This window comes from Equus asinus, chromosome 2, assembly GCF_041296235.1.
Source record: "Equus asinus isolate D_3611 breed Donkey chromosome 2, EquAss-T2T_v2, whole genome shotgun sequence".
NCBI lineage: Eukaryota > Metazoa > Chordata > Mammalia > Perissodactyla > Equidae > Equus > Equus asinus.
In genome coordinates, this window is record NC_091791.1 from 193,086,380 (window position 1) to 193,106,495 (window position 20,116).

A 20,116-nucleotide genomic window follows, 5' to 3' on the forward strand; every position below is an offset into this window, starting at 1 on the left:
ATTTTGACAGAATGCATCAGAGCCTTTAAAAAGATGATGGGACTCAACCGAGCAATTCCATTTTGAATCATTCATCTTAAGGGAATGATCTGGCAGGATCCAGTGATGTTTTTACGAAGATCCTGGTTTCTGTCAGCAATAACCCAGTGGCATCTGAAGTTCCTAACTACAGGCAACAGATTAAATAACCACAGCCCATTTTCCTCCTGGACTATTAAACAGTCGTTAAAAACGACGGTATGGATCTGTTCTTATTAATGTGGAAGGGTAATATTTGTGATCTATTGTGAAGTGGAAAAAAAAAACGCATGCTGTCATCTCCCTTCAAAACGTCACAGAAGAAATCGTAGGGAGTGTGTCCTGTCATGTCAGCTGTGCTTATTCTCAGCTGGAGCTGTTCTTTACATTTTTCTGTATTTTCTGAATTTCTTGCAATGATCAGGAAGAAGCTATATAATGAAACACACACCCCCCCACACACACCCACACCCAGTAAGACTGTTCCATTAGGAAAAAGGACAGAGAAAGCAGACGGCAGCAGGCCCAAGGCTGACCCTCACTGCCAATTACCAGCTTCCTAGCAGCCTCCGGCAGCCTGGCTGCTGAACACTTAAGGCAACAGAAAGCAAATGTGTGCTATGCCTCTTCTGTTAGTGTCCAAGCTGGCCAAGAATCCCCCGGGACATCTGGAAGACACTGGGGGCTAAATCAGCTAGTGACCCTGAATAATTCATGCCCATAGACCTTTTCAAAATTCTGTGAGAGGAAAATAATTTTAAAAGATCTCCCTATCAGGAGTCCAGGTCTAGCTGAGCTAAAACTTAGCCGGCAGGTTGACCACCGTCCTCTCCCCTCTCCCTCCCCACCAACACACTGTAGTTCACAGAATGCCTGCTGATTTCCGCCCCATTAGAAGCACTCCAGAGCAAGTGTTTGTTGAAAACACCACCCAGGGAAGCTGAAGGGGCTGGGCTGGGCCTTGCTGTGGTGACACTGCTGAAGGCAGGATCTGGGGAATGTGACAGCGACATTTCCCTCGGGATTGGTGGTCCCCAGTATGACAGGGCAGCTTGGGCAGACCCCTGGGCCAGGCAGGAAGTCAAGAGACACTGTTTTCACTGTGCTGGAGACAGGTTACTCTGCCCTCCGAGCTGCTCTGTGCTGCCTGAAGCAGCCTGAGCCCTTGGCTGGCCCAGGGGCCCCCATCATCATTCGCTCCTCCTTCCCCTACCATGTGACCACTCAGGCTCCTCCCGCTCAGATGCTGGAGCCAGTGGCTCCCTCTGCAGCCCCTCAGCCCTTCCTGTGGCTGTTCCCATGGCCAGAAGGCCTGGGCAATGCGTGGATGGGAGAGCATCCAGCCGTTCGTGCCTGCGGCTGCACCTCTTGTGCATGACCCAAGCCAGCCTTGCCTGGTGCTGTGCTGTGGCCTCCCCCACCCCTGCCTCTTAGTGCTCCCTGCCCGCTGCGCCTGGACTCATCCATCCAGAGGCCCCAGAGGCGGCACTGGCAGCAGTTCAGCCAGTCTGTCCCCAGAGCAAATTGTCTGGGAGCCCCGCCAGCTTCAGAAGAAAATCTGCCTTGTGAACAGGGGAAGAAGCCTCTTTGATACCTTCTGCCAATCGCCTGATTCACAGAGGAGCTCTGCCTGCTCTCTTCCTTTCCCACACGTCCTCCTCTGCAAGCCCCTGCTTGTCCCTGAGCCCCGAGGAGACAAGAGCAAGGACACAAACAGGGTGAATGATGGTCCAAACAGGAAGGAAAGCATAAAACAGTGTTCTAAAGAAGGTTCGATTTTTCAGAGGCTAAGGCATTTCACTAAACACGTTTTCTCAGAGCAGAGGAAAAAAAGATGTAATCTTGACTGGAAAGTTTATAGCTGCCTACTCTAAGCACTCTCCCATTTCACAACACAAAAGCAGTATGAGTTATGTCCCAAAAAGCAGAGTATAATTACCATCTCTTGCCTGCGAGGTTGCTTTCTCTTTGAGGTCTCTAGGCTGGTTTGGTTTTCTCTGCCTCGACTTGACCTTTCACCATCGGCCTTTCTCTCTTCTCTCGCCTCCTCCTTCTGCCTTGGACTTTTCCTCCTTCTCGCCTTCCCAGCATTCCCTGTCTCAAAAGTGAATAGAGGTCAAGAAACCAAGTATGACAATGAAAGAATGAGACTTTCATGTTAAAAAAATCATACTAAAAAAGTCAAGCTTAGACGAGGGACATCCTTCAGTGATGAGCTCAAGAAGTCAAGCACTTAATGTCACGGTCCACCGTTCTTCCCAGAGTCTCCTCAAGGCTCATGTGGAATTGCCTGTGGGGGTGGTTTACAAGGTGGACACAGAGAATGAACCTTGGGACTTTAATTTTGTCCCTTCATGATTATGTTCCATCTTCATCAGATGTGGCTCCAAATGACAAATTCCAAATGGAAAAAATCACTCTAAAAGGACCAAGATTTACCACTGGTAACAGCACGCGTATGTGTGTATATTTTAAATAAGCCCTGAGGATATTCCCCAGGGAAACTGTCCAGAATTCTTTTGTGTAAACAGCAAGCAAGGCTAGAGTCAGGCACAGCGCCCAGAGGGGCCATTTTGGGAGAGAGCATTTCTGTCGGGTGCATCAGTGTGCGTTTCGTCGGTCTCGTGGCCATGTCGGGAGGCTGCCACGTGCAGGGACATTTGCTGAGTGTGCTCTGCAGTGCCCAGGCTCTGCACTGAACTTTTTGTGTGCAGGTCTCATTGCTCCCTCCCAGCAACCCCAGGAAGGAGCTGAGGCTTCAGGAGGCAGGGCACTGGCCCAGGGCGCATGGCTAGCGTGTCACGGGCTGGGATTCAGACCTGTTCTGCTAGTCCAGGCCCAGTTCACCAGCTTGCCCACTGCGGCAGGTTGCTTGTTTTCCTTCTGCTCCTAACACATCCAGTTCCTCAGAGCAAGATGGCGGAGAAAGCACGTGGTGAACTGCTCCATGTTGAACAATGAGTGTTTGTGCCTTTCTTTGTGTGGCTGTTTCTCCTCAACTCCCAGTATTCCCATGACTTATATTTTTTTGTTCCATGAACTTGTTTCTCTGTTTTTTCCTGTAGTATAGTTAATGATTTCTAAAAGAAATCCGAGAATGTTTTATGTCTACAGATTTTTGCTCTAGCCAGTGGCATCCTTCGTGGATGTTCCTCACTTGTCTCGTAGAAGAGAGCTCTGAAGAAACAGTTATTGTTGACATACCACAGCAGCTGACATTATTCTTTTTGTAAACCTTATCAGAAATCTCAGGACGTAAACATGTTATGTCACGTGTCCCCAGTCCATCCAACATGCCAGGTAATTGGTCTCCTCATCCAGCACTTAGGAATCTGCTCTCCTCAGGATGTAACATCCGTGGCCAACTCCTGAAGGCCCCGTCTTTGCTGCCTTCTTTAGCTCCCCATTTCCCTGTAGGCCTTTGCAGAGACAGGATCGTCTCTAACCTTTCCGTGCATGTGCCCCTCTCTGCTTGGGTCCACTTGAAGCTGTGTCTGGATCTCCTGTTTCCATGGCCCCCGGCCCAGAGTGAGCCTGGAGGCTGCTTGGCAAAGACTGTTAACTTATCTGCTTTTTCCCCCGTGACTGTGCCGGGTCCCTCCAGGTGGACTCGCTACTTTCCAGCCTACCCCCAGGTGGCTACTTCCAGTTAGATGTATTAAATGAGAAACTGATGTTCCTCAAAAAGAGCAGAGGCAGAGACAGATTTTAGAGTCACCAACAACTTTTGGTCTAAACTACAGTTTTTTACTTATAACCTTGGTGGTGGTTTTAGTACCAGCTTTCCAAAAAGGACTGTGACTGACTCAGCCAAGATGGTACCACACAAGCTGGTAGCTCGAACTCACGTGAAGAGGAAGGAGATTTTGATAACATGGACAACAGCTTTGATCATGGAAGTCCCTCAGGTTGGGTGATGCCTTGGGGTGATCTGTTCCAGACTGTGAGGGCGTGCTGTTGTTACAGGGCAATGTGGTACCTCTCCTCGCTGTAGAACACACCACCTGGCAAGCCGTCAGTGCTCACGGTAGAGTAATGTGGGAGGTTATGGAACCCCATTATGGCACCATTTTGTAGACAGAAACATTGACACAGGAAGAAGTTTCTTGGGAGGGAAAAGATTGGTTAAAAGCTAGGATTAATATAGTAGTTCTTATAATTAAACGACGAATTCAAAATACACATTTTATTCTTCTCTTCCACTGCTAGCACTTCACAGTGTACATGTGCATGGGAGTCACATTATCCCTTCCATCGTTTCTGTCCTCTTCAATGTGAGCCTAGAAATAAAGAACACTGAATTTGGGGTTTGCCTCCATGATAAGCTCAGCCATGCTGTCCTTCAAGTTCCTCTTCTTTTAAGGGTTGGCCTGGAGCTGGAGGTGGTGGATAATTATGCATCCTAAAGTGTTACGGCAATTTAATTAACATTTATAAAGCACTTGGAGATCCTCAGATGAAAGGTGCTCATCCAAAGAGCAATTATCATGTGATCCTTCCCACGTTCCTGCTCCAGATTTTTGGGCCAAAGTGAAAGGGGTTAACCCAGAGTCTGGGAAGCTCTGCTGCCAGAATATGATGAAGCGGGTAGACTATGATGAGCCTGTGCCCGCTTGTGCAGAGTGATGGTTTATTTTGGGTTGCTGAAATGCTGCTGCAAATCACTGTGTCCCTGGGAGACAACGTCATACCATCCATCAAGCCTGCCACTGGGGAATTTTCTGCCTCAGCAGTTCCTTGTCCTTAAAGCTGGCCCACGGAAGAAGTCACAACCTCCTGAGAGTTGGCATAATATTTCATTTTTTTTGAGATGCATAAAAAGAACTAAAGTCTTCAGGATGCAGCACAAGTTGGTGGATTCTAGTAGCCATGGAGGAGAGAAATTGGGAGAAAGAGCAGCTTTTATGTCCCCTCTTTGGTTCCTCATTCTGGAACCTGCCCAGCTCTGGTCCTGTGACTAGAATGGAAGAGATGAGGGACTGGTGCTTGGCAGTGAGGCGATGGTGGCTGGCACTGAGGGGGCTCCTTTCCTGCTGCCACAATGTCTCCTGGGGTTGATCATGGTGGTGATGACCATTGCACACCTTGGGGGCCTCCCCTGTCCCAGCACTGGGCATTGGTGTGTATATGAAGGGGCTGCTCGAGGGCAAGCCAGAGTCTTTCTCCTTGCACTCTCTGAAAACCAGGTGTGTCCAATCCAGCTCAGTCCAGCAGACACAGTAAGGGGACGTGGTCTATGCTAGGCTCTCCCAGAGTGTTCCCCTGGGAGCATCTGTATCAGAATCACCTGAAGAACCTCCTGACTCTGTGGGCCTGGGACTCTGCATTTTAAAAAGCTTCCAGCTTTCCCTGAACTGGCACACTCTCCTGACCTACTCCTTGTGGAGAACAGACTTGACTGAAGGTTTGGTCCCAATGACCAAAACGGGCTGGATGTTCTGATTCCCCGAGAAAAGAGGAGCCATCCCTATCAGCTGGCACATTAGGTGGCTGCCACCTCTTTTGAGAAAATGTCACATAAATTATTGTTACCCAGCCCAGGTTCATTTTTGCCCATCGCCTGAAAGGCTGAACACCAAGAGGACGAGATTGCAGCAGCAAGAGAGTTTAATCACAAGGCAGCCATCTGAGGAAGCGAGAGCATGAGTCTCAAATCTGCTTCCCTGAAAATAGGGACTCAGGGGTATTTATGGGATAGGAGGCAAGGTGGTCTGAAATGTGGAGATAGGTGATTGGAGGCGAGGAGAGGTGAGGTCATTGATCTGTGCAAGCATAGTCAGACTTCATGCCTCTTTAAAGGACCCATGTTCACAAAATGGTGGCGTTAGCATGATCTGAGGGTGGAGTTTTTGGCATCCGTGTCAAAAGGTTGCCTATCGGACATCTCCGTGGGCCCAGTTGATAGGTTGGTGGTCTCAACCAGCCTGGAGTGGACAAGGGGTTCTAATTCCTGAAAAACAGCTCACACACCCATTACCATGGTGACCCAGGTTCCAGGGAGATGTTATCTATCGGAAACTAATGGGGGTCAGATAGCATATTGCCCAAAAAGCCCAGTTAACAATGGGTGGGTTAAACAGCTAAAGCTGTAATCAGTAATTGCAAAAGAGAAAAAACCTTTAGCTACAGCTACTTAATCATCAATGGCTAACTGTTTGCTAGTTTCAGTCCCCATATTCTTTGGTCATTCCTCATTCTTGAGGGATTTGGGGTGACAACCAATCTAGCTGCTTCCTGCTGAATCAGGGCGTAGGTCTGGGTTAGAGGAATGAAACCATTTAGCACTCTCTTGGAAATATTCTCTTGTTCCCAGCTTCAGGTTGACATTTTGCATTATTAGCATTTTTCTATCTTGCTCAACAGTTTTGAACAACATCTAAAGGCATATTTTATAGTCAAGTATCGGACCAGATGGTTAGGAAGTATAGACAACCCAAATTTTAATGGTCCCTGAAAAACAGACCTAATCTCAGTTGGCCCTCCATCTGATCTCCAGGTAGGGGCAGAATCTGGTCTCAGTTCCTGATAGTCTTTTGTTTTACTGGAGATGCCTCAGAGACCAGAGCAACGCCCTAAACCCTGATCTTTCAGTTGTCATTGATGATGGCCATCAGCATGGACTCTCTGCCCTGGAGTCATCATATTCCTAGGAAACGCAGAGAACAAAGTTATCAACTCATAGCAGCTGGGAGGGGCCATAAAATCTACAGAGCATGTCTGGGTTAGTTAATCAGAGGTCATTCAAAGTTACAACATGGTCTCTTTTCTACAATAGGGCTTCCCTTATGTCAACCTTGTGTTGAGCCGGTATCATTACTAATCAGAGAATTCTGAGGCACCGATTCCTTTGGCCATTCCTCTCATCCCAAATCCCCAGTTCTGTCAAATATGAAACACCTACAAAGAACACCCTGCCTCGGCCTGCCTTGTAATGGCTGCTTTGGTTTACGACATAAAGTCTGGATGGCAGAGGCTCAGGCAAAAGTTCTTATGTCCCGAGGGAACCTGGTACTGTTACTCAATGTTCTTGGCTACTTCCTGAATCTACATTTTTAGATGAAGGAGGATTTACCTGTCATTGGGAGCTTCTCTGATGACCCAGAGTCAGGTCTGGGTGCCAGTTAGTTAAAATAGTTTGATGTTTGACCTGGGCTCAGCCTGGCTGAAGTTCTATATTGCCACCCTTTTGTTCATCCGCTGCCTTCCCATTCATTCACATCTGGCCTGGCATCTCCCCCTCTGAGGCCTGTCTCTCCTCCTCAATCCTATTGGAGGCAAGAGGCGTTGAGGCTTGCCAGCTCCCAGGTTGGGGAGCTGAGGCTGATGGCACACCAAGCACCTGAGGGATATCAGGAAAGCAACACAGCCCGTCTGAGGCTCCGTGGCGTTCTTTGTGTCTGTGGGAAGAATGATTCTTGCCTTGCCAGGATTCGATTAGGTAATGTGTGCTCGTGTCCTGTCTTGTGCCTGGCACGTGGATGGTGCTCCCTGAGTGGTACAATGTCCCTGTTACCCTCTCTGGGCTCTTAGATTGCCTCCCCCACATGTCTCTCCCTGCTCGTTTTACCCTGGGTGCAGCCAGTACCGACAACAGACCTCCCAAGCAGAATGTAGCTGGGCAGAGAGAGGGGAATAATTCTCAAAGCTCTCCCCAACCCAGCACATTCTTCAAAAGTGATTTCTCTCGACAGTTTTAAAGATAAAATATTAATAAGAACAGTTATTAAGACTAGGGTGACAAGAAGAGAGAGGAAACAATATGAGATGCAAGATAGATAGAGAAGGTAGAGGGTACTGCTTTGTTTTCTTTTAACCTGTTTTGTCTCCTGTCATCCACTAGCAGAGTTTTCCCATATACCCTGAGTCCCTGACCCTCTGGTTCAACCATGGTGGTGTCCCCACCCTCATCCTAGAACCGAATTAGGTTTACACTGAATGGCTTCCTCATATTCTCCAATATCCTATTGCTTGTCGTTTTTATTTGTCACCAGGTAGAAATAAGCCCACACCCCACACTCCCCCTCATTCAGTCCCTTCCTTCAGTGGTCCAGTTCTGACAACGAAGCTCTGCCCCTTGCTCCCAAATTACAAGGCACTGTACCCCACTCTATTTCCGTAACCCAGGTCTTCACTCTGCCTTGTCCCTGCTTCTGGGACGTACCTTAGGCCCCTTCTACCACTCGGACTTGCTCATCTCCACCTAGTCCATTTGCCCACCAGCAGGGGCTCTTTTCCACCTGCTGATGCACCACTACTTAACTGCCCGAACTGCAGCATATCTGCTGCCCCAATTCCTCATGGCTAGGCTCCGCCTGCCTGTTGGGCCCCCGTCCTAGAACAGGTGGTGCCCCCATTTGTTGGAAGGCTGTGGGATCTTTCCATGCTCCCTGGACAGTGTCTTGGCTGGAAGGACCTCCACTGTCCCCGGGCCTGCCTCCCGCCTGGGCCTGCCTCCCACCGCCCGTCTTGCCCCTTGATGACAGATTTGCGTCTCCTTGCTCATAGTCGGTGTCCAGTGTCCACCTCTAGTCAGGACACCAACCGCTTGGAACAGGCATCAATGGTGCAGAGAGATGGTCATCAGGAGACAGAGTAGCTGAGCTGCTACTGATGTTTCCACGGAGACCGGTCCACTGGCTGCTTGAAGAGCTTGTTGAGGAAAACCCTCAGGGAGTCTGAGTTTTTACCGTTAAATAGCGTAGAATCCCTTTACCTAGAGCCTAGCCAATGCAGATTGAATCTGAGGAAAAGCCAGCTGCTAATACAACAGAATGTGAGAGCTTTACAAAAGCAGAAGCTTTAACCATTAGGAGGCTGGGATGCTGCAAAGTAGCTACTATTGTAACGCAAAGGGCCTGCAGGCTGGGACAAGGACTTTCTATCCCTCTGGGGGTCACTGTGCTGATCTCCACTCCTAACCATCAGGAGAGACTGGCTGCTGTGCATCTTAACTTCACCTCCCAGCCCTGTGCAGGCCTGTTCTGGGAGAGGGGAAAGTCCCACGTGGTGTGTGGGAGAACATGGAAGCTTCTCCTGCCAGAGGTCTGCCCGCTGGTCAGCCTTGTGCCTTGAATCTCTAAGGACTAAACCCAGCTATTATGAATCCCAAGACACCCTCTTAAAAGCAGAATCTGTTCCACTTGGGTTGAATAATAGATTCTCCATGTGCAGGGACTGGTTTTGAAGTTAGCTCTTTGCCATCCAGGCAACCAAACTGGGACCAGTAGGAGGACATAGTGCAGGCATGCTGGATTAGAGTGCCCACTGGGGAACACGGCTGGGGAGTAGATGTCAGAGACAGTGAGGAACTGGCAGTCTGGAGCCAGCACACAGACAGAATGGCCCCTCTGGATGCCGGCAGAAAGGAGCAGAGTGAAGATGTGTGGGTGTGTGTGTGTGTGTGTGTGTGTGTGTGGTGGAGAGTGGGCTAGAGGAGGCGAAATACTAACTTCCTTTGTCTATATTCACAACCCTGTCATCTTGGGCGTGTATGAAAAATGAGAAAATGCATGTGCTTCCCAAGTCTCAGTCTCAGATAAATTTGAAAAGCTGTGGGCTTAGAACTCCGTGTGTTTATTTTTTGATGGCACTTAGAATAAAATGTTCCAAATTTAACATTCAAAAGGGAAAAAAGTAACCCATTATACAAATGGTATTATGGGATAGAGAGTCCCTGGGCAGAGGAAGATAAATGTATTTATGATGTGTTTTAATCTTCTCCACTGGAAACAATTCCGTGTCTTCCTTGTCTATTTCAACCTGATGCCAATCGTTGAGTCAAGAGATGGTAACCAATCTAGAGCTTGGTTAAGATGGCTATCACTTGCCTAACCAAGAAGGATCTTGTAATTTTGCCTCCAAATTGTAATGTCATTTGCAATCCCCTTTGTCATTACAGAAGGATGTTGTGTTCCGAAAGACTGCATGATGAGCTGTGTTGCATACTTTAATTATTATTTTTGTTATGAAAAATGCTTAAAATTTGAAACTAGTAAATAATAACAGGGACAATTAAGGAAAGAATCTGTAATTGATGTACTCCTCCCTCTAAATTACATTTTCCAATGGCTTATTTATGAAAGTTGACCAATGCTCTGTGACTGTTTCCACACATCCGAGGCTGTCTCTCTCCCTTGAGGAGTTTGCTGGCAGTGGGGCGAGGAGCAGTAATGAGTTTTCCAATCTAGACCAGCTGGAATCAAGGCTCCAAGTGCTTCATGCTGTGCAAAGAATGCACCACTTGTCACACAGATATAAAAATTCGTAATGAAGCATTAATAATGAGAGCTGTTTATCCTTCATGAGCTGTTATAGAGGCCAATAAGAATGTAGAAGTATAGCTATTTGAGAAAGAGAGATTAATTTAATTTTTCTCAGTCATAGCTCTCAACTGTTGGTGGGAATGTTCAATTACCCAGCCCTGCTCCCGTACAAAGTTGAGTTTTTCTTCCTTAGGACCCAATTAGAAAGCGTGCAATTACCACCATTGTTGTTGAGGCAGAAGCACACCTTCCATCTTCTGCAAAGCAGTGGCCTGAAATGTAGTCCTGCCGCAAGATCAATGTCAAGCCATGGTTGTTTCAGAGTCAGGGCTGTACTTGCGACTGAAGACTCTTCTCCAGATGCACGCCAGGTCTCCAGTGCATCCTGACGTGATAGCTCACGGACAGGACTGCCTCACTTTGCTCCTTGGAGGCCTGAATAGGGGTGATGAGGAGCTCTATGATCCTTCCTCCCAAGTTTCTGTCTACGACTGTCAAGCCCCATTGTCCCTCCAAGCATAGCGAGGCAATAAAATTCCTAAAGAGACGTGTCTAAGCTAAGGAGTTCCTCCTGGACCAGTATAACATAAAAAAAAACAAGGAAATTTCATCTGTGTAAGAGAAAAAAATCATCTCAGCATGTTTCAGTCAACTCCTTATAAAATAGGATTTGTATAGAAAAAGGAATTTGAGGGTTCACAGAGTCACAGCTTCCCAGGGGATCATCCCCATGGAGTTAGATGAAGCGTTGTGTCAAAGCTTTATTTGGAAATTGAGTTTTCTTTAATACTATGCAGGATGTACCAAAGATACACTGAACGAAGGATGATTCATCTCATCTCATGACACAACAAAGGGATATTGTTTAAAAATCCAGGGAAAGAGACATGTAGGCTTCCATGTAGACTACCATCCATGGCAATTCATACAGTACCCACGTCTATCTGACACTGCATGCGTGCACATGAGCATGTGATCATTCATACGTTAGCCACATCTCCTAAGTGCCTGTGTGCCAGCACTGAGCACAGGAGATAAAGAAGATTGTTGTCCTCAGGATGCTCACAGTTTCACTAACAATAACCTAAAAGATTTGATACTTTGTACTCTAGATATTTTCTTGCATTTCTAACACTAAGCTTGGAATATGGTACGTTTTAATGAAGATTTGCTGTAGCAATGCATAAAATATAGGCCACTGGTTTCCCTGGAAGAAAGGACAGACTCACTGGGTTCTGACTTTCTGAGCTGAGGGGAAGCTTGGGTTTTCCAAGTCAGTGTAGCAGAGATTTCTGTTCTTCCTGAAATCTGGAACAAACCCAGCTTTTAAATTACTTTTCCCATGCAACGAGGAGGTCAGTTGACCCTTAACACTGCAAAGAAATAGTTTGTCCTCATTTCTGACTCATCCTGTGTAGTGAAGAAGGCTTTCTGTGGAGGAGAGGTGTTGGAGAAAAAGGAAAGGAATGAAGGTGGTCACTGAGGCAGAAACTCCTGGTAGCACAAAATTTGGGGGGAGACATCACGGACAGACTTGTGCTTGATCAGCCCTAGGACGCTGCCACAGGTCCATCACCAGTCACTGTGGAGCAGGCATGTGAGTTGCCTGGTCTGTATCTGAGAGACGTTCACTTCACCCATCAACAAGTCGTGTTTGTAAACACATGTGCCCCCTCTGTCCTGAGGAGTGGTGTTGTCAAAAACTCCTCTGCTTTGAAGGATGGCGCTGAGAAAATGAAGAGGCAACCACACAATCGGAAGAATGTTTGCAACACAGATGTCTGTCAGAGGATTTGTCTCCAGGTATATGGAGAACTTTTATAACAAAATAATAAAAAGACAAACACCTAATTTAAAAACGGGCAGGAGGGGCTGGCCTGGTGGCATAGTAAAGTTCACGTGCTCCACCTCTACAGCTCAGGGTTCATGGGTTTGGATCCCGGGTGCGGACCTACACACTGCATGCTGTGGCAGCGTCTCACATAAAATAGAGGAAGATGGGCACAGATGTTAGCTCAGGGCTAGTCTTCCTCAAGCAAAAAGAGGAAGATCAGCAACAGATGTTAGCTCAGGGCCAATCTTCTTCACCAGAAATAAAGGGGGGGGGGGCAAGAGGTTTGAACAAAATACTTCACCAAAGAAAATATATGAGTGGCCAATAAACATAAGAAAAAGCATTCAACCTCATTAGTCATCAGGGAGATACAAATTGTATACCACAATGAAATACCACTATACACTCACTGGAATGGCTAAAATTAGAAAAGCTGTGGAGCAACTAGTGCTCTCGTGCACTGCTGATGGAATGTAAAATGGTGCAACCGCTCTGGAAAAGAGCTGGCAGTTTCGTATAAAATTAATCAAATAGTACTCTATGACCCAACAATTCCACTCTTAGGTATTTTACTCAACATAAATGAAAATACATGTCTGCACTACTATTTGTACATGAATGTTCACAGCAGCTTTATTCTTAATAGGCCCAAACTAGAAGCAACCCATGTCTCTCAAGAGGTAAGTGAATATACAAAGTGCGCTATATCCATGCGGTGGAATTAAATTCAGGATTTAAATGGAGTGAACTATTCATATGTGCAACAGCATGGTTAATCTCAGAAACATTATGCTGATCAAAAAACATAGACACAAAGGAATGCACACTCTATGTTACCAAAAAAGACGAATCTAATCTGTGGTAACAGAAAGCAGATGGGTGGTTGTCTGGGGCCGGGGGTGAGGAGGATGGCATTACAAAGGGATGTGAGGGGGCTTGTTGGGGTCCCAGGAATGTCCTACATTTGACTGTGGGGGTGGGTGCACAGATGTCTACATTTGGTGAATCTGTACCCCAGTACAAGTGTGTTTTCTTATATGTAAGTTGTAGTTCCATAAGGTTGATTTTTAAGACTGACACCTTGAAAGGACGTGCATAAATGTACTAAAGTAGAACTGAGTGTTAAAGTATTTATATTACGTACAGTTGAGGTGAAGTAAGTGTTGTTAGTACAGTGGACTGTAAAGAGGTTGAGTGAGATTGGAGTACATCCACTGGAAGAAGTGTTATCTACATATTCTTTCAATGGTCATACTGTGGTATGTCTCAGAGAATATGAAGCACAGTGCACTTAAATCTTTAGGAAACATTTACACATTTATGTCTCTTATGTTCCAATAGAGAATATATAGCCTTAAAAACAAGGACTGGAATCATTTTTATTTAAACTCGTGGAAGAGAAGCATTGATTTGTTGATAGCAGTGGGCAGGGTAAGAAACTTAAATTCAAAAAAGAAAGAAAAGACCTTAGCCAAGAAGTAGGTCTTAACTCAGCCAAAAGAAGAAGAGAAGACGTTGACTGTGTTGAAATTATGAATTTTCCCAGAAGAGAGGCCGTGGTGTGGTGGTCAGTCTGCCAGGGACGCCACCTTCATCAGATCGCACTGTGCACTCGTGTAGACGCAGGTCCCAGCCTTGGCCCTGTCTGCTGCTGTTCCTGCTGTGACGGAACACATCGTGGGGCCAGGTCTCATATCTATTCTATGGAAGACACCAAGACTCTGCTCAGAGACCAGCTAGTCCAGGATAGAGACCCACGACTCACCCACCTTCTACCCTGGGCTCCTGCCACTGTGACTGGCGTGTGGGCACTCGATGCATATTGTGAAATGAGCAGGTCTTATTGCACCCCTAAAGTTCTGTTTCTGTACTTTAACTTACCGAGGCAAATTTGGAAAGAGCAGAAGTGATATTTATTTACAATCAATGCTTATCTCTGAGCAAATCGTCTTTTTGGTTGCCTCTGGTTTAAGCCTGCTTGTTTACATAGGGCTTCCTCTGGGCGGTGTTCCTTTAACACACCGACAGTGTGGAGCATAGAATGAGTACTTTTAAATGCAGTAGTTATTTTAAATATACCAGGATTAAAGGTCATTTAAATAACTCATCTGTGGAAATATAAAGTGAAAAGATGACGTTCTTAATTTAGCTGTTCCTTAGACTTGTTATGTAATAGAATTTCAAAAGTGGCTTAAACACGCCTCATACTGATTATCCAGGACCACTCATCAAATCAAAAATGGATTCTTATAAGGGGCTGGCCCTGTGGCCGAGTGGTTAAGTTCGAGCGCTCCGCTGCAGGCGGCCCGGTGTTTCGTTCGTTCGAATCCTGGGCGCGGACATGGCACTGCTCATCAAACCACGCTGAGGCAGCGTCCCACATGCCACAACTAGAAGGACCCACAACGAAGAATATACAACTACGTACCGGGGGGCTTTGGGGAGAAAAAGGAAAAAAATAAAATCTTAAAAAAAAAATGGATTCTTATAAAAAATGTCTTATTTCTAAATGTGAGGAAATAATCTGGTCTTAACCTCGATTTTTAGCTTATGAATGGCATGCAAACAATATCATTTTTAGTTGCATATTTTATATGTGGCTATTTTTATGTGAAGACATAAATCCAGAGAGCAGGGACAGGACTAAAATATCAAAATGATGGGCAGTTTAAAGGTAGCCTTTGCAAATGGGCTTTCCGTTTTCCAGTTAGCTCTGTCGTTTGGGTTCCTGTCCATCGTACTGCTGTTGTAAACCCTGCAGCCTGGTGCTTCAGGAACAGAGCATTGATGAGAATGCCTGCTTCCCTTTCTACAGTTTTAGAAAGGGCTCTTGGAGATGGAGCATGTATCTGCACCTCAGCATCATCGTAGAATCATGGATGTGACAAGTTTGCACGACTTTGCACGAGTGTGACCCCTGGGGATGTGGAGGGGGCATGCAGCACTTCCCCTGGATTGAATACCTTCTGTGCCAGAAATTTCCCCAGCAACTAGAGCAAGGCAGATTTGGCCTGGAGGACTCAGACCAAAAAGAGATCCTGCTGTGGGTGAAGTTAAAACATAATAGAAATTGAAAACGCAGCACACAATATAAGATTTTATGTACAGTACGTTAGCAGCTTGTGCACTCACACTGGAGCAATGTGGGGAGGTTAACACGGGCTCTGTGCAAAGAGGGCATGCAAATTCTCACCTGCTTCTCACTTAACAAAAACGTAAGTTGCAGATGTGATCTGCATGGGATGAAAACCATACGGAAATACAACACTATGTAAACAGGAATTATCTCGGGGAATTTGGGCTACAATTTTTAAACCTCTCTGTGTTTTTAAATTTTTCAACAGTAGGGGTGTATAAATTCATAGTCAGAAAAATAAATAAAATAAGCATTTAAACATAAAATGATATGTTCAAGCTATTTGACTACCTGAAGATAAAAGTGGAATTGACAAAAAGTGAATTAAAAAAAGGTTTTTTCTTGGAGCAAACCTGATACCTTGGGGAAATGACTTTCAAGCCATCATGGGGAGTGAAAGCCTTGGTAAACGTAAGATGTCGCGCTGACTCCCATAGCATGAAACAGGCAGGAGAGGGCTGGACAGGAGCCGTCCCCTCAGCCTCCTGGGGCCCTTGGAGGAGCTCACCCAGACCTGGAACACTAAAGAGTAGAGCTGGAAATCGCTGTCTGTGACTATGGCTTGCAAACTTGGCGATTAACTCTTCAGGGCAGAAACCCACACAGCTGACGTCTTGGCACCTAACACGATGCTCTTGACATGGTTGATCTTCAATGAATGTTTGTCACCTGGCTGCCTGGCCAGCTTGTTTCACTGGCCATCTGGTCTTTGTGATGCAACTTCAAGGTCCTTCCCAAATTCTTTGCTTTGAAACTCCCCCAGCCCCTGGTGACTCCTGCGTGGACGAAGGTGGCATCTAGAGCCGTAACCTTGCTTACGAGGTGGACCACTGAATGCGTGCACACCTGCTGTTCAGGCTCCCCCACATGCAAAAGCAGACTTCCTGAAGCTACCTGTCTTCACTGTCTGCAGTTGACGTGTGTGATGTAACCATTTTGCTGACTGAATTGTGCACAATAAAATGCATACGGTGGAAGCAGATGGTCATTACAGACGTGATGTAAATGTGCTTTGCAGGCTATATTGTGCTGAAAAGATCAGGGGTGAAGCTGCAGAAGGATGTGGAGTCGAGGATGGGCCCAGCTGCTTAGGTTTGCTTCTTGCCATTTTATGGTTGCCTGTTTTTGTACACACACACACACACACAATATTTACTATTCTATGAACTAAAATGTACAAATCGATGCAAACGTGGTGTAGTGGTTCAGAGCCTTGACTCTGAGTTCAACCCTTGCCTTCCCCCGCTCTCAGCAGGCATGTCACTTTGGACACGTGGGATGACTTTTCTGTGCCTCAGCTCCTTCTTCTGTGTATTAGGGACGAAAATGTAGCTCTTTGTGTTATAAGGATTTAAAAATTTAATATGTATTAAGGTCTTAAAATAGTGCCAGACACATAGTAGTCAACCAACAAATGTACTCTATTGTCATTTATCCTTCTGTCATACCTGTTTTCTGGAAGGCATTATACAAAACTTTAATAGATGTTTCTTGGGGGAGAGAGTCTGCTGTGGGCATCTAGGCATGTGGGCTCCTTCCACTCTGTGCTGTTCTCCACCGTTGGATTTGCTGATCCTGGGTGCTGGTTTCTTTCATTTTCATGACAGCAGGGGTTACCGTACAGGAAGATTTTTACTTGTTTTTCTTCCTTGTATCTGTCTATTAAAGAACACACAATCTAGGTTGGATAGATAGATAGATGATAGATAGATAGGTAAAGTAGGTAGATAGATAGACAGACAGATATATAGACCAGTAGGTGGATAGATAGATAGATACACACATACATACATACATAGGTAGGTAGATAGATAGAAAGAAAGACAGGTACATAGACAGATAGATACATAGATACATAGATAGATAGACAGACAGACAGACAGACAGACAGATAGATAGATAGATAGGTTATGGGTAAATACAGATTTTTTTAAAAGTACAAACAGAAGGGGCCATGAATCCATTCTTCAAGACCCTTCTTTCCCCTTCGATGTTACACTTTTCATTGCTTGGTTTGAACCCCTGGGGTACTCTTCTGCTGGCTCTCCGTTCCTTCCGTCTTGTCCTTTGTGCTCACTGCATCACGACCCTGGACCTCCTTACTCTCAGCCCGTCTGACATTTCTTCTGGAGTATGGCTCACATTCACATGCTCTCCCATACACTTGCTCTAAAAGGAAAGGTGTAAAATAGAAGGGATTTATTTTTGCTCCTTTAAAAGAAGACACGTTCGTCACCTGAGAGGCTGTCTGTTAGGCACAGCTTTGCCTTCAGGAAGGTGAATCTTTGAAGAAGGATGAGTCAATACAAAGTGCAGGTGGATGTTGTAACCACCGTGAAAGGAGTGAGCTCGGAGTCCTAGGAGGACGCAGGAGGGGTGGGGAAGAGGCTGAGGACGGGACGTCTGTTATGAGACCTGCAGGACAGGAAGAGTGAGCTGGGTGCTGTGCACAAGTGTGAGCAGCAAGCCCTACTGATCCCCCTTCTCAGCCAGTCCTCCCCGGCCGTCCCTGCTCCCAGAGAACTCCTCTGTAGATCCGAGTCTACAGCTAAAGAGCATCTGTGAGCCAGGCAGTCAAGGAGCCTGGAGGGTGCAGTTGCTGCATTCCCGAGGGACCTTCTGTACACAGTGAGCCGTCACGTGCCCTGCTGGGCCCCTCGCCCCACCACAGGTGCCCGCGCCATCCAGCTGCTGCCACTCCCACCTCAGAAGACCTCAGGTGTCAGGAGCCCACTTTGTCCCATGCCCCAGGCAGGAAACACCGGGCAGTTAATGTCCCCTAGGGCAGCCCCAATCAGGAGCAGACAGGAGTCATACAGATGTCCCAGTTTCCTGCCACTTGCAGGGTCGGCTCTGAGGGGTGTGCGTCCAGGGCTCCAGGGCCACAATGACAGCACCTTCCCTTCCCGTCTCACTTTCCCATCTCCTCCTGGTGCTGTCTCTGCCTCCAAATGAACCTCTTTATAAACTGCAAATCCTCATCTCAGCGTCTGCTCCCAAGGGAACCCAAACTAAGACTCACAAACAAAGGAACAAAATGCCACCCCTCCTATCGTCTCCACACTCCCTTCACTCTTTGTGGGGCATTCTTCCCACTTCCACGCGGCTCTATCACGGCGCTACCCACACCACACGCTTCCCACTCGCCTCTCTATCTGAATTGCGCGGGCTTTGACAATGTGGATTCTGTCACTTGTCTTTGTATCTCCAGGACCTCAGTAAATGCTTGCCAAATGGATTTCTAGTGGGCCCTGCAGTCCTCCACCAGGGAGAACGCCTCAGTTCAGGATGTTTTACAAAATGCCTGGCGAGAAGGACAAGGTAGATGAATCTGGAGAATGAGGTGCTGGAAGAGAAGGACCTGGCGCCTTTCCCACCATAGGTCTAACCCCTGCCCTTGGGGAGAGCACGTGCGTCGCTGTGCTTCTCTGTCTCTAAAGCAGGGTCAGGCACGCCTACCACAATTCAGTGTCGGAAAAGGGCTTGGAAACCTCCATGAGACTGGGTGACTGAAATAGTAGCCACTGTTCCATCATTTAAATAATCTCATTGGCAAGGACCGTGCATCAGTCACCACAGCAGAGTTTTCATATTCACTGAACATCTTTCATCTGAGAGCATCACCGTGGTTTGTAAACGTTAACGCACATAGTCCTCGTGATAACGTCCAAACTGGTCCTTTAAGTGAATTAATAAATGGAGGCCTGAGATAGCAGAACAGCTTGTTCCAAAACATCCAGAGTCGGGGGCAGGAAACAGGTTACCACTAGGAGCTAGTAATCAAGAGAGAGCCCTGTGTAAATATTTGGGTAGATGAGACAAATGGATCAGATAGGCAGGTCCATAAGGAAAGCAGCATCTTCTCTTTGCTCCTTGTAGAAGCAATGAGGATTCTCATGGGGTCTCTAGTAACAACCTCCCCTGGATAAAGGTTTCATGAACTATGGAAACCCTACAAAATACCTTATAGTTGCTTTGTATTGAGCAGCTACCCTGTGCGTTCTAAGAAGCCCATTCAACTGGCCCTATATGTTTTACGCTCCTGAAGATAAAAACAACTGTGCCCTCCAGTCAGATAAAGCGGAAAAGCTGCAGCCGTTTATGGAAGATGGATGGGTGAGGCGTATGTTAAAACAGCTTCCATCCCAGTAAAACACCACCCCTCCATCTCAGCATCTGTTCAGCAAACGTGGCGGGACTTTCATCGAAACTCGGGGGCAGACAGCAGTTCTCCTGTTCTGGCTGGTGCTGGCAGGTGACTCCCCACTGTGGCCAGTGGGTCCCTCGTGGAGGGGTGTGAGGACTTAGCAGCGCAGACACCAGTATCGTCTCCCCCGGCTGGTCCCCAGAGAGCACCAGAGTCAGTAACACCAATGTGATGCCGGAAGCACTGGGAGCAGCAGGAACCAGCAGAGTCTTGGCCCGGTTGTCTCAGCCTCAGCTATAAGATAAGGAATTTTAACTAGATCTGTAATTTTCCATCTGTACCACGAAACCCCTGCATTCTAGGAGATTTTTTCAGGAGCCACTGAAAAGGTCCCAGAAGGCATAGTATCAAAGGCCCCAACTTTGCTGCAACGACGGCCTCACTTTTTTTCTCCTTTATTTGTTGGGCATTTGTGTATGGTTGATTTCTTCCTGCTCCAAAAAACCACTGGTCCTGATAGCTGCTTTTCCGAACTTGGAAAACATAAAGGAGATCATTTGACGGTTCTGATAGCCCATGATTCTTTCATATCAGAGCTGAATGGAGCTGAATCCCATCAGGGCAGAGACCAGGCAGTCGACAGCGGAGCTGCTGGGGGCTTCTCAGAGTCAGCCTCCCATGCCCACCCGTCCCCACCCGTCCACACTGCTGCGAAGGGC

The 20,116-nt window shown here is 46.8% G+C and overlaps 1 protein-coding gene and 1 long non-coding RNA gene across 6 annotated transcripts in view; one reads left to right on the top strand and one right to left on the bottom strand.

The window, feature by feature from the left end:
- Positions 1-2,568, bottom strand: part of LOC123283148 (uncharacterized) — a 52,150-nt gene extending 49,582 nt beyond the window's left edge. For both annotated transcript variants that reach the window (XR_006523701.2, XR_011501605.1), the window contains exon 1: positions 1,958-2,568. This is a non-coding gene — a long non-coding RNA (uncharacterized lncRNA). The remainder of the gene's footprint in view (positions 1-1,957) is intronic.
- The window catches only part of FRMD6 (FERM domain containing 6), a 203,662-nt gene that overhangs the window by 11,530 nt on the left and 172,016 nt on the right, over positions 1-20,116 (top strand). The gene's annotated exons all lie outside the window — the stretch shown is intronic.